This window comes from Cololabis saira, unplaced genomic scaffold (genome assembly GCF_033807715.1).
Source record: "Cololabis saira isolate AMF1-May2022 unplaced genomic scaffold, fColSai1.1 scf051, whole genome shotgun sequence".
Taxonomy (NCBI): Eukaryota; Metazoa; Chordata; class Actinopteri; order Beloniformes; family Belonidae; genus Cololabis; species Cololabis saira.
This window is the reverse complement of record NW_026906215.1, coordinates 192,494-205,325: the sequence shown is the minus strand read 5'-3', so window position 1 is coordinate 205,325 and position 12,832 is coordinate 192,494. Positions and strand designations below refer to the sequence as shown.

Sequence of the window (12,832 nt, the reverse complement as noted above, 5' to 3'; positions counted from 1 at the left end):
GCTGTCCAGCAGCAGAACCACTGGACTTCCTGCTGTCCAGCAGAACCACTGGACTTCCTGCTGTCCAGCACCAGAACCACTGGACTTCCTGCTGTCCAGCAGCAGAACCACTGGACTTCCTGCTGTCCAGCAGCAGAACCACTGGACTTCCTGGGTGTTCTCCATGGTCCTCCTGACGCACGGCCCTTTTTCTTTGCCTTCTGGGTGTACCTAAACAGTGAAAGAAACATCCATATGCTTCATTTGTTCTGTGGAATGTTTGTTCTGTGGAATATATATATACATACATACATACATACATACATACATACATACTTATATATATATATATATATATATATATATATATATATATATATATATATATATATATATATATATATATATATATATATATATATATATGTATACATATATAAAACAGGATAATATCAAGCTATAGCCTGTACAGACAGAGCCGATGCAACTATGTATGGATGTGTTATGTTATGTTATGTTATGTTTTGCATTACTGTTTTATTATTGTTGTGAAGCACTTTGTAACTGTATGGTTTGAAAGGTGCTATATATATTATCACACAGACAGATGTAAAAATACTATTCCACTGACGAAAAATTAAACTTGGCCCAATTAAGCATGCTTAATACATCTGGACAGTTCTACACATCAGTACACATCTGTCTGCTCTGCTCTAACTGTATAACCAGGCTCCATTACCGGAGGAGAGAAAACGCCACAGATAGCAGATAAATTAATATTCCACTGATGGGCAATGAAATTTGGCAATATTTTTTCACATCTTAAGGCTTTTCCCGAGAAATCGGCATAGTTTATTCAGTAAATAAAGGAATACGTTACTATTGTTGTTCTGATTCAGTGACATAAGCATCATAACCCACCGTCACACACAGGCAGAACCTCCATTAGCAAATCGGCTATTTAACGAGAAAGTTGAAAATACAAGTTAAATAACGGGCCTGCGGTACAGAAAAATAATTTGTTCATCGTTTTATCACACGCGTTGAAATTCGGCTTCTACCTGCCGGTGCCTTTATGAGCATTAATCAAGTTTTCAAACCTTTTTCCGTTTTTGGTGTTGTCTGGTGATGCGGGGAAAAACATGGCCGACATTCTAAAGCGATAGCCACGCCCCCTCCTACATCACGTGACCAGGCACGTCGTTCGGATTGGTTCGGAGCTCGTTCGGATCTGTTCGGACCTCGTTCGGATCTGTTCGGAACTCAGTGGAAACTCTTTGATCTTGTTCGGACCTGTTAGGATGTGTTAGGACCTCGGAGGCAGTCCAGAAACTGCAAGGTACGGCCAAAAAACAACCTGTCAGCTGTGTGTATGTGTGTGTGTGTGTGTGTGTGTGTGTGTGAATCTTCAGAAATAGACAATTTAGAGTCTTTATTTTAAAATGGTTGGTTTTACTTTATTTTAAAATGGTTGGTTTTACTTTATTAGGTTGAGACATATTTTCATCCTCATTTTGATTAAATGCATTTTCATCAACAGTCAGTGCAGTATGTTCATAGATCATACATCCACTTTCTTGTTTCCAAAAAGCTCTGGATAGATTTCAGTTAATCTCTCACATCTCATGTATGAGAGGATCTCTTAAGTAGCAGAGGATGGTTTCGATCCATCGACCTCTGGGTTATGGGCCCAGCACGCTTCCGCTGCGCCACTCTGCTGTATAACCAGGATGTGACTCCGCCACACAGTGGGGGGGAGGGGGGTAGGGGACTTAAAAGCGGGTCCCCTGGTTCGGACGGTGAGCCGGGTCTCTGGGTGGCTCCAGGTGAGCCGGGTTGTTGAGGTTGTTGAGTTGTTTTTGGGGTCTGGTGGTGGAAGCTCCTGAGGTGGGGTGGTGATGCTGCTGGGGTCTGGTGGTGCAGCTAGTGGGGTCTGGTGGTGGAAGCTCCTGGGGTCTGGTGATGGAAGCTCCTGGGGTCAGGTGATGGAAGCTCCTTGGGTCTGGTGATGGAAATTCCTGGGGTCTGGTGGTGGAAGCTCCTGGGGTCTGGTGGTGATGCTGCTGGGGTCTGGTGGTGATGCTGCTGGGGTCTGGTGGTGGAGCTAGTGGTGTCTGGTGGTGGAAGCTCCTGAGGTGTGGTGGTGATGCTGCTGTCGTCTGGTGGTGGAGCTAGTGGTGTCTGGTGGTGGAAGCTCCTGGGGTCAAAGTCCAGAGTGCTAACCATTACACCATGGAACCCTGTTCAGCTTTTATTGTGTTTTTATTGTGGTCCTGAAACCAGAACATGAGTAAAAAACAATATGCGCTTGAGCATCTGACAGAGTGCTGTCCATGGTGCTAGGAGCGTCTGGGTGTTTATGGTACCAGGGCCCTGGTCCTCCAGGCCCAAGGGCTGGCTCTTTCACTCCAGTGGCCGGTCGGTGGGGGGCTTAAAAGCGGGTCCCCGGGTTCGGACGGTGAGCCGGGTCTTTGGGTGGCTCCAGGTGAGCCGGGTTTTTGAGGTTGTTGAGTTGTTGTTAGGGTTTGGTGGTGGAAGCTCCTGAGGTGTGGTGGTGATGCTGCTGGGGTCTGGTGGTGCAGCTAGAGGGGTCTGGTGGTGGAAGCTCCTGGGGTCTGGTGATGGAAGCTCCTGGGGTGTGGTGGTGGAAGCTCCTGGGTTCTGGTGGTGATGCTGCTGGGGTCTGGTGGTGCAGCTAGTGGGGTCTGGTGGTGGAAGCTCCTGGGGTCTGGTGATGGAAGCTCCTGGGGTCAGGTGATGGAAGCTCCTTGGGTCTGGTGATGGAAATTCCTGGGGTCTGGTGGTGGAAGCTCCTGGGGTCTGGTGGTGATGCTGCTGGGGTCTGGTGGTGATGCTGCTGGGGTCTGGTGGTGGAGCTAGTGGTGTCTGGTGGTGGAAGCTCCTGAGGTGTGGTGGTGATGCTGCTGTCGTCTGGTGGTGGAGCTAGTGGTGTCTGGTGGTGGAAGCTCCTGGGGTCAAAGTCCAGAGTGCTAACCATTACACCATGGAACCCTGTTCAGCTTTTATTGTGTTTTTATTGTGGTCCTGAAACCAGAACATGAGTAAAAAACAATATGCGCTTGAGCATCTGACAGAGTGCTGTCCATGGTGCTAGGAGCGTCTTGGTGTTTATGGTACCAGGGCCCTGGTCCTCCAGGCCCAAGGGCTGGCTCTTTCACTCCAGTGGCCGGTTGGTGGGGGGCTTAAAAGCGGGTCCCCGGGTTCGGACGGTGAGCCGGGTCTTTGGGTGGCTCCAGGTGAGCCGGGTTTTTGAGGTTGTTGAGTTGTTGTTAGGGTTTGGTGGTGGAAGCTCCTGAGGTGTGGTGGTGGAAGCTCCTGGGGTCTGGTGATGGAAGCTCCTGGGGTGTGGTGGTGGAAGCTCCTGGGTTCTGGTGGTGATGCTGCTGGGGTCTGGTGCTGATGCTGCTGGGGTCTGGTGGTGGAAGCTCCTGGGGTCTGGTGGTGGAAGCTCCTGAGGTCTGGTGGTGGAAGCTCCTGGGGTCTGGTGGTGGAAGCTCCTGGGGTCTGGTGGTGGAAGCTCCTGGGGTCTGGTGGTGGAAGCTCCTGGGGTCTGGTGCTGATGCTGCTGGGGTCCGGTGGTGGAGCTAGTGGGGTCTGGTGTTGGAAGCTCCTGGGGTCTGGTGGTGGAGCTAGTAGGGTCTGGTGGTGGATGGGGTCTGGTGGTGATGCTGCTGGGGTCTGGTGGTGGAGCTAGTGGGGTCTTGTGGTGGATGGGGTCTGGTGGTAATGCTGCTGGGGTCTGGTGGTGGAGCTAGTAGGGTCTGGTGGTGGATGGGGTCTGGTGGTAATGCTGCTGGGGTCTGGTGGTGGAGCTAGTGGGGTCTGGTGGTGATGCTGCTGGGGTCTGGTGCTGATGCTGCTGGGGTCTGGTGGTGGAAGCTCCTTGGGTCTGGTGATGGAAATTCCTGGGGTCTGGTGGTGGAAGCTCCTGAGGTGTGGTGGTGATGCTGCTGTTGTCTGGTGGTGGAGCTAGTGGTGTCTGGTGGTGGAAGCTCCTGGGGTTAAAGTCCAGAGTGCTAACCATTACACCATGGAACCCTGTTCAGCTTTTATTGTGTTTTTATTGTGGTCCTGAAACCAGAACATGAGTAAAAAACAACATGCGCTTGAGCATCTGACAGAGTGCTGTCCATGGTGCTAGGAGCGTCTGGGTGTTTATGGTACCAGGGCCCTGGTCCTCCAGGCCCAAGGGCTGGCTCTTTCACTCCAGTGGCCGGTCGGTGGGGGGCTTAAAAGCGGGTCCCCGGGTTCGGACGGTGAGCCGGGTCTTTGGGTGGCTCCAGGTGAGCCGGGTTTTTGAGGTTGTTGAGTTGTTGTTAGGGTTTGGTGGTGGAAGCTCCTGAGGTGTGGTGGGGATGCTGCTGGGGTCTGGTGGTGCAGCTAGAGGGGTCTGGTGGTGGAAGCTCCTGGGGTCTGGTGATGGAAGCTCCTGGGGTGTGGTGGTGGAAGCTCCTGGGTTCTGGTGGTGATGCTGCTGGGGTCTGGTGCTGATGCTGCTGGGGTCTGGTGGTGGAAGCTCCTGGGGTCTGGTGGTGGAAGCTCCTGAGGTCTGGTGGTGGAAGCTCCTGGGGTCTGGTGGTGGAAGCTCCTGGGGTCTGGTGGTGGAAGCTCCTGGGGTCTGGTGGTGGAAGCTCCTGGGGTCTGGTGCTGATGCTGCTGGGGTCTGGTGGTGGAGCTAGTGGGGTCTGGTGTTGGAAGCTCCTGGGGTCTGGTGGTGGAGCTAGTAGGGTCTGGTGGTGGATGGGGTCTGGTGGTGATGCTGCTGGGGTCTGGTGGTGGAGCTAGTGGGGTCTTGTGGTGGATGGGGTCTGGTGGTAATGCTGCTGGGGTCTGGTGGTGGAGCTAGTAGGGTCTGGTGGTGGATGGGGTCTGGTGGTAATGCTGCTGGGGTCTGGTGGTGGAGCTAGTGGGGTCTGGTGGTGATGCTGCTGGGGTCTGGTGGAAGCTCCTGGGGTCTGGTGGTGGAAGCTCCTGAGGTCTGGTGGTGGAAGCTCCTGGGGTCTGGTGGTGGAAGCTCCTGGGGTCTGGTGGTGGAAGCTCCTGGGGTCTGGTGGTGATGCTGCTGGGGTCTGGTGGAAGCTCCTGGGGTCTGGTGGTGGAAGCTCCTGAGGTCTGGTGGTGGAAGCTCCTGGGGTCTGGTGGTGGAAGCTCCTGGGGTCTGGTGGTGATGCTGCTGGGGTATGGTGGTGGAGCTAGTGGGGTCTGGTGTTGGAAGCTCCTGGGGTCTGGTGGTGGAGCTAGTGGGGTCTGGTGTTAATGCTGCTGGGGTTTGGTGGTGGAGCTAGTGACTTACATGTTTTGAAAAAGGCGGGCATGACGAAAAGATCCTGTAAAAAATCTCTGTAATATGTTTCTTTTTTTCCTGTAAAGTTGGACATTTGAAAGATTAGGTAAATGGGGAATGACTGGCTTTTAATCAGTTGTGGAACTGCAACGAAATTCATTTCTGCATAAGACCCAATGCGAGAAAGAGATGGTCGACCTTCCTGTGCCGAGCACCAAGAAGAGGATTAGAGGGGTTTTACAAGTCCAAATAATATTATTGCAGTAATACATGTTTGCCCCCAGTTTCGAACAGGGGACCTTTCGCGTGTTAGGCAAACTTGATAACCACTACACTACAGAAACTTGCATGCTTTGAAAATGGCGGGCGTAACGAAAAAAAAATCCTATCTTCAAATCATTCATGTTAGAAATAAATGTGTGATTTCATATAAGTTGTCCTGGTGCGGTAAAATTAAAAATCATCCATCGGTATTACCATGCTGGGTAGAAAATACAAAATGTACCACAAGGGAAGCCAACTGATTACTTTTGAAAGACAGTACTGGATAGGATTAATAACTGCAAATTAGGCTGTCGTCTTGCACATTCAAACATTACTCGTTGTTGGCAGGATTCGAACCTGCGCGGGGAATCCCCAATGGATTTCTAGTCCATCGCCTTAACCACTCGGCCACAACAACCTGTCAGCTGTGTGTATGTGTGTGTGTGTGTGTGTGTGTGTGTGTGAATCTTCAGAAATAGACAATTTAGAGTCTTTATTTTAAAATGGTTGGTTTTACTTTATTTTAAAATGGTTGGTTTTACTTTATTAGGTTGAGACATATTTTCATCCTCATTTTGATTAAATGCATTTTCATCAACAGTCAGTGCAGTATGTTCATAGATCATACATCCACTTTCTTGTTTCCAAAAAGCTCTGGATAGATTTCAGTTAATCTCTCACATCTCATGTATGAGAGGATCTCTTAAGTAGCAGAGGATGGTTTCGATCCATCGACCTCTGGGTTATGGGCCCAGCACGCTTCCGCTGCGCCACTCTGCTGTATAACCAGGATATGACTCCGCCACACAGTGGGGGGGAGGGGGGTAGGGGACTTAAAAGCGGGTCCCCTGGTTCGGACGGTGAGCCGGGTCTCTGGGTGGCTCCAGGTGAGCCGGGTTGTTGAGGTTGTTGAGTTGTTGTTGGGGTCTGGTGGTGGAAGCTCCTGAGGTGTGGTGGTGATGCTGCTGGGGTCTGGTGGTGCAGCTAGTGGGGTCTGGTGGTGGAAGCTCCTGGGGTCTGGTGATGGAAGCTCCTGGGGTCAGGTGATGGAAGCTCCTTGGGTCTGGTGATGGAAATTCCTGGGGTCTGGTGGTGGAAGCTCCTGGGGTCTGGTGATGGAAGCTCCTGGGGTCAGGTGATGGAAGCTCCTTGGGTCTGGTGATGGAAATTCCTGGGGTCTGGTGGTGGAAGCTCCTGAGGTGTGGTGGTGATGCTGCTGTCGTCTGGTGGTGGAGCTAGTGGTGTCTGGTGGTGGAAGCTCCTGGGGTCAAAGTCCAGAGTGCTAACCATTACACCATGGAACCCTGTTAAGCTTTTATTGTGTTTTTCATTGTGGTCCTGAAACCAGAACATGAGTAAAAAACAATATGCGCTTGAGCATCTGACAGAGTGCTGTCCATGGTGCTAGGAGCGTCTGGGTGTTTATGGTACCAGGGCCCTGGTCCTCCAGGCCCAAGGGCTGGCTCTTTCACTCCAGTGGCCCGTCGGTGGGGGGCTTAAAAGCGGGTCCCCGGGTTCGGACGGTGAGCCGGGTCTTTGGGTGGCTCCAGGTGAGCCGGGTTTTTGAGGTTGTTGAGTTGTTGTTAGGGTTTGGTGGTGGAAGCTCCTGAGGTGTGGTGGGGATGCTGCTGGGGTCTGGTGGTGCAGCTAGAGGGGTCTGGAGGTGGAAGCTCCTGGGGTCTGGTGATGGAAGCTCCTGGGGTGTGGTGGTGGAAGCTCCTGGGTTCTGGTGGTGATGCTGCTGTGGTCTGGTGCTGATGCTGCTGGGGTCTGGTGGTGGAAGCTCCTGGGGTCTGGTGGTGGAAGCTCCTGAGGTCTGGTGGTGGAAGCTCCTGGGGTCTGGTGGTGGAAGCTCCTGGGGTCTGGTGGTGGAAGCTCCTGGGGTCTGGTGGTGGAAGCTCCTGGGGTCTGGTGCTGATGCTGCTGGGGTCTGGTGGTGGAGCTAGTGGGGTCTGGTGTTGGAAGCTCCTGGGGTCTGGTGGTGGAGCTAGTAGGGTCTGGTGGTGGATGGGGTCTGGTGGTGATGCTGCTGGGGTCTGGTGGTGGAGCTAGTGGGGTCTTGTGGTGGATGGGGTCTGGTGGTAATGCTGCTGGGGTCTGGTGGTGGAGCTAGTAGGGTCTGGTGGTGGATGGGGTCTGGTGGTAATGCTGCTGGGGTCTGGTGGTGGAGCTAGTGGGGTCTGGTGGTGATGCTGCTGGGGTCTGGTGGAAGCTCCTGGGGTCTGGTGGTGGAAGCTCCTGAGGTCTGGTGGTGGAAGCTCCTGGGGTCTGGTGGTGGAAGCTCCTGGGGTCTGGTGGTGGAAGCTCCTGGGGTCTGGTGGTGATGCTGCTGGGGTCTGGTGGAAGCTCCTGGGGTCTGGTGGTGGAAGCTCCTGAGGTCTGGTGGTGGAAGCTCCTGGGGTCTGGTGGTGGAAGCTCCTGGGGTCTGGTGGTGATGCTGCTGGGGTATGGTGGTGGAGCTAGTGGGGTCTGGTGTTGGAAGCTCCTGGGGTCTGGTGGTGGAGCTAGTGGGGTCTGGTGTTAATGCTGCTGGGGTTTGGTGGTGGAGCTAGTGACTTACATGTTTTGAAAAAGGCGGGCATGACGAAAAGATCCTGTAAAAAATCTCTGTAATATGTTTCTTTTTTTCCTGTAAAGTTGGACATTTGAAAGATTAGGTAAATGGGGAATGACTGGCTTTTAATCAGTTGTGGAACTGCAACGAAATTCATTTCTGCATAAGACCCAATGCGAGAAAGAGATGGTCGACCTTCCTGTGCCGAGCACCAAGAAGAGGATTAGAGGGGTTTTACAAGTCCAAATAATATTATTGCAGTAATACATGTTTGCCCCCAGTTTCGAACAGGGGACCTTTCGCGTGTTAGGCAAACTTGATAACCACTACACTACAGAAACTTGCATGCTTTGAAAATGGCGGGCGTAACGAAAAAAAAATCCTATCTTCAAATCATTCATGTTAGAAATAAATGTGTGATTTCATATAAGTTGTCCTGGTGCGGTAAAATTAAAAATCATCCATCGGTATTACCATGCTGGGTAGAAAATACAAAATGTACCACAAGGGAAGCCAACTGATTACTTTTGAAAGACAGTACTGGATAGGATTAATAACTGCAAATTAGGCTGTCGTCTTGCACATTCAAACATTACTCGTTGTTGGCAGGATTCGAACCTGCGCGGGGAATCCCCAATGGATTTCTAGTCCATCGCCTTAACCACTCGGCCACAACAACCTGTCAGCTGTGTGTATGTGTGTGTGTGTGTGTGTGTGTGTGTGTGAATCTTCAGAAATAGACAATTTAGAGTCTTTATTTTAAAATGGTTGGTTTTACTTTATTTTAAAATGGTTGGTTTTACTTTATTAGGTTGAGACATATTTTCATCCTCATTTTGATTAAATGCATTTTCATCAACAGTCAGTGCAGTATGTTCATAGATCATACATCCACTTTCTTGTTTCCAAAAAGCTCTGGATAGATTTCAGTTAATCTCTCACATCTCATGTATGAGAGGATCTCTTAAGTAGCAGAGGATGGTTTCGATCCATCGACCTCTGGGTTATGGGCCCAGCACGCTTCCGCTGCGCCACTCTGCTGTATAACCAGGATGTGACTCCGCCACACAGTGGGGGGGAGGGGGGTAGGGGACTTAAAAGCGGGTCCCCTGGTTCGGACGGTGAGCCGGGTCTCTGGGTGGCTCCAGGTGAGCCGGGTTGTTGAGGTTGTTGAGTTGTTGTTGGGGTCTGGTGGTGGAAGCTCCTGAGGTGTGGTGGTGATGCTGCTGGGGTCTGGTGGTGCAGCTAGTGGGGTCTGGTGGTGGAAGCTCCTGGGGTCTGGTGATGGAAGCTCCTGGGGTCAGGTGATGGAAGCTCCTTGGGTCTGGTGATGGAAATTCCTGGGGTCTGGTGGTGGAAGCTCCTGGGGTCTGGTGATGGAAGCTCCTGGGGTCAGGTGATGGAAGCTCCTTGGGTCTGGTGATGGAAATTCCTGGGGTCTGGTGGTGGAAGCTCCTGAGGTGTGGTGGTGATGCTGCTGTCGTCTGGTGGTGGAGCTAGTGGTGTCTGGTGGTGGAAGCTCCTGGGGTCAAAGTCCAGAGTGCTAACCATTACACCATGGAACCCTGTTCAGCTTTTATTGTGTTTTTATTGTGGTCCTGAAACCAGAACATGAGTAAAAAACAATATGCGCTTGAGCATCTGACAGAGTGCTGTCCATGGTGCTAGGAGCGTCTGGGTGTTTATGGTACCAGGGCCCTGGTCCTCCAGGCCCAAGGGCTGGCTCTTTCACTCCAGTGGCCGGTTGGTGGGGGGCTTAAAAGCGGGTCCCCGGGTTCGGACGGTGAGCCGGGTCTTTGGGTGGCTCCAGGTGAGCCGGGTTTTTGAGGTTGTTGAGTTGTTGTTAGGGTTTGGTGGTGGAAGCTCCTGAGGTGTGGTGGGGATGCTGCTGGGGTCTGGTGGTGCAGCTAGAGGGGTCTGGAGGTGGAAGCTCCTGGGGTCTGGTGATGGAAGCTCCTGGGGTGTGGTGGTGGAAGCTCCTGGGTTCTGGTGGTGATGCTGCTGGGGTCTGGTGCTGATGCTGCTGGGGTCTGGTGGTGGAAGCTCCTGGGGTCTGGTGGTGGAAGCTCCTGAGGTCTGGTGGTGGAAGCTCCTGGGGTCTGGTGGTGGAAGCTCCTGGGGTCTGGTGGTGGAAGCTCCTGGGGTCTGGTGGTGGAAGCTCCTGGGGTCTGGTGCTGATGCTGCTGGGGTCTGGTGGTGGAGCTAGTGGGGTCTGGTGTTGGAAGCTCCTGGGGTCTGGTGGTGGAGCTAGTAGGGTCTGGTGGTGGATGGGGTCTGGTGGTGATGCTGCTGGGGTCTGGTGGTGGAGCTAGTGGGGTCTTGTGGTGGATGGGGTCTGGTGGTAATGCTGCTGGGGTCTGGTGGTGGAGCTAGTAGGGTCTGGTGGTGGATGGGGTCTGGTGGTAATGCTGCTGGGGTCTGGTGGTGGAGCTAGTGGGGTCTGGTGGTGATGCTGCTGGGGTCTGGTGGAAGCTCCTGGGGTCTGGTGGTGGAAGCTCCTGAGGTCTGGTGGTGGAAGCTCCTGGGGTCTGGTGGTGGAAGCTCCTGGGGTCTGGTGGTGATGCTGCTGGGGTATGGTGGTGGAGCTAGTGGGGTCTGGTGTTGGAAGCTCCTGGGGTCTGGTGGTGGAGCTAGTGGGGTCTGGTGTTAATGCTGCTGGGGTTTGGTGGTGGAGCTAGTGACTTACATGTTTTGAAAAAGGCGGGCATGACGAAAAGATCCTGTAAAAAATCTCTGTAATATGTTTCTTTTTTTCCTGTAAAGTTGGACATTTGAAAGATTAGGTAAATGGGGAATGACTGGCTTTTAATCAGTTGTGGAACTGCAACGAAATTCATTTCTGCATAAGACCCAATGCGAGAAAGAGATGGTCGACCTTCCTGTGCCGAGCACCAAGAAGAGGATTAGAGGGGTTTTCCAAGTCCAAATAATATTATTACAGTAATACATGTTTCCGCCCAGTTTCGAACAGGGGACCTTTCGCGTGTTAGGCGAACGTGATAACCACTACACTACGAAAACTTGCATGCTTTGAAAATGGCGGGCGTAACGAAAAAAAAATCCTATCTTCAAATCATTCATGTTAGAAATAAATGTGTGATTTCATATAAGTTGTCCTGGTGCGGTAAAATTAAAAATCATCCATCGGTATTACCATGCTGGGTAGAAAATACAAAATGTACCACAAGGGAAGCCAACTGATTACTTTTGAAAAACAGTACTGGATATGATTAATAACTGCAAATTAGGCAGTCGTCTTGCACATTCAAACATTACTCGTTGTTGGCAGGATTCGAACCTGCGCGGGGAATCCCCAATGGATTTCTAGTCCATCGCCTTAACCACTCGGCCACAACAACCTGTCAGCTGTGTGTATGTGTGTGTGTGTGTGTGTGTGAATCTTCAGAAATAGACAATTTAGAGTCTTTATTTTAAAATGGTTGGTTTTACTTTATTTTAAAATGGTTGGTTTTACTTTATTAGGTTGAGACATATTTTCATCCTCATTTTGATTAAATGCATTTTCATCAACAGCATTTTCATCAACAGTCAGCATCAACAGCCAGTATGTTCATAGTTCATAGATCATACATCCACTTTCTTGTTTCCAAAAAGCTCTGGATAGATTTCAGTTAATCTCTCACATCTCATGTATGAGAGGATCTCTTAAGTAGCAGAGGATGGTTTCGATCCATCGACCTCTGGGTTATGGGCCCACACGCTTCCGCTGCGCCACTCTGCTGTATAACCAGGATGTGACTCCGCCACACAGTGGGGGGGAGGTGGGTAGGGGACTTAAAAGCGGGTCCCCTGGTTCGGACGGTGAGCCGGGTCTCTGGGTGGCTCCAGGTGAGCCGGGTTGTTGAGGTTGTTGAGTTGTTGTTGGGGTCTGGTGGTGGAAGCTCCTGAGGTGTGGTGGTGATGCTGCTGGGGTCTGGTGGTGCAGCTAGTGGGGTCTGGTGGTGGAAGCTCCTGGGGTCTGGTGATGGAAGCTCCTGGGGTCAGGTGATGGAAGCTCCTTGGGTCTGGTGATGGAAATTCCTGGGGTCTGGTGGTGGAAGCTCCTGGGGTCTGGTGGTGATGCTGCTGGGGTCTGGTGGTGATGCTGCTGGGGTCTGGTGGTGATGCTGCTGGGGTCTGGTGGTGGAGCTAGTGGTGTCTGGTGGTGGAAGCTCCTGAGGTGTGGTGGTGATGCTGCTGTCGTCTGGTGGTGGAGCTAGTGGTGTCTGGTGGTGGAAGCTCCTGGGGTCAAAGTCCAGAGTGCTAACCATTACACCATGGAACCCTGTTCAGCTTTTATTGTGTTTTTATTGTGGTCCTGAAACCAGAACATGAGTAAAAAACAATATGCGCTTGAGCATCTGACAGAGTGCTGTCCATGGTGCTAGGAGCGTCTGGGTGTTTATGGTACCAGGGCCCTGGTCCTCCAGGCCCAAGGGCTGGCTCTTTCACTCCAGTGGCCGGTCGGTGGGGGGCTTAAAAGCGGGTCCCCGGGTTCGGACGGTGAGCCGGGTCTTTGGGTGGCTCCAGGTGAGCCGGGTTTTTGAGGTTGTTCAGTTGTTGTCAGGGTTTGGTGGTGGAAGCTCCTGAGGTGTGGTGGTGATGCTGCTGGGGTCTGGTGGTGCAGCTAGAGGGGTCTGGTGGTGGAAGCTCCTGGGGTCTGGTGATGGAAGCTCCTGGGGTGTGGTGGTGGAAGCTCCTGGGTTCTGGTGGTGATGCTGCTGGGGTCT

At 52.1% G+C, this 12,832-nt stretch overlaps 4 non-coding genes across 4 annotated transcripts; all 4 read right to left on the bottom strand.

Annotated features, from left to right (window-relative positions):
• Positions 1 to 5,884: 5,884 nt before the first annotated feature.
• trnas-aga (transfer RNA serine (anticodon AGA)) lies at positions 5,885 to 5,966 on the bottom strand. Its single transcript has one exon. It is a non-coding gene; the product is annotated as a tRNA-Ser (tRNA).
• Positions 5,967 to 8,699: 2,733 nt separating this feature from the next.
• On the bottom strand, positions 8,700 to 8,781 carry trnas-aga (transfer RNA serine (anticodon AGA)). Its single transcript has one exon. It is a non-coding gene; the product is annotated as a tRNA-Ser (tRNA).
• A 2,269-nt stretch (positions 8,782 to 11,050) lies between these two features.
• On the bottom strand, positions 11,051 to 11,123 carry trnav-aac (transfer RNA valine (anticodon AAC)). The gene has a single exon. It is a non-coding gene; the product is annotated as a tRNA-Val (tRNA).
• A 256-nt stretch (positions 11,124 to 11,379) lies between these two features.
• Positions 11,380 to 11,461, bottom strand: trnas-aga (transfer RNA serine (anticodon AGA)). The gene has a single exon. It is a non-coding gene; the product is annotated as a tRNA-Ser (tRNA).
• Positions 11,462 to 12,832: the final 1,371 nt, after the last annotated feature.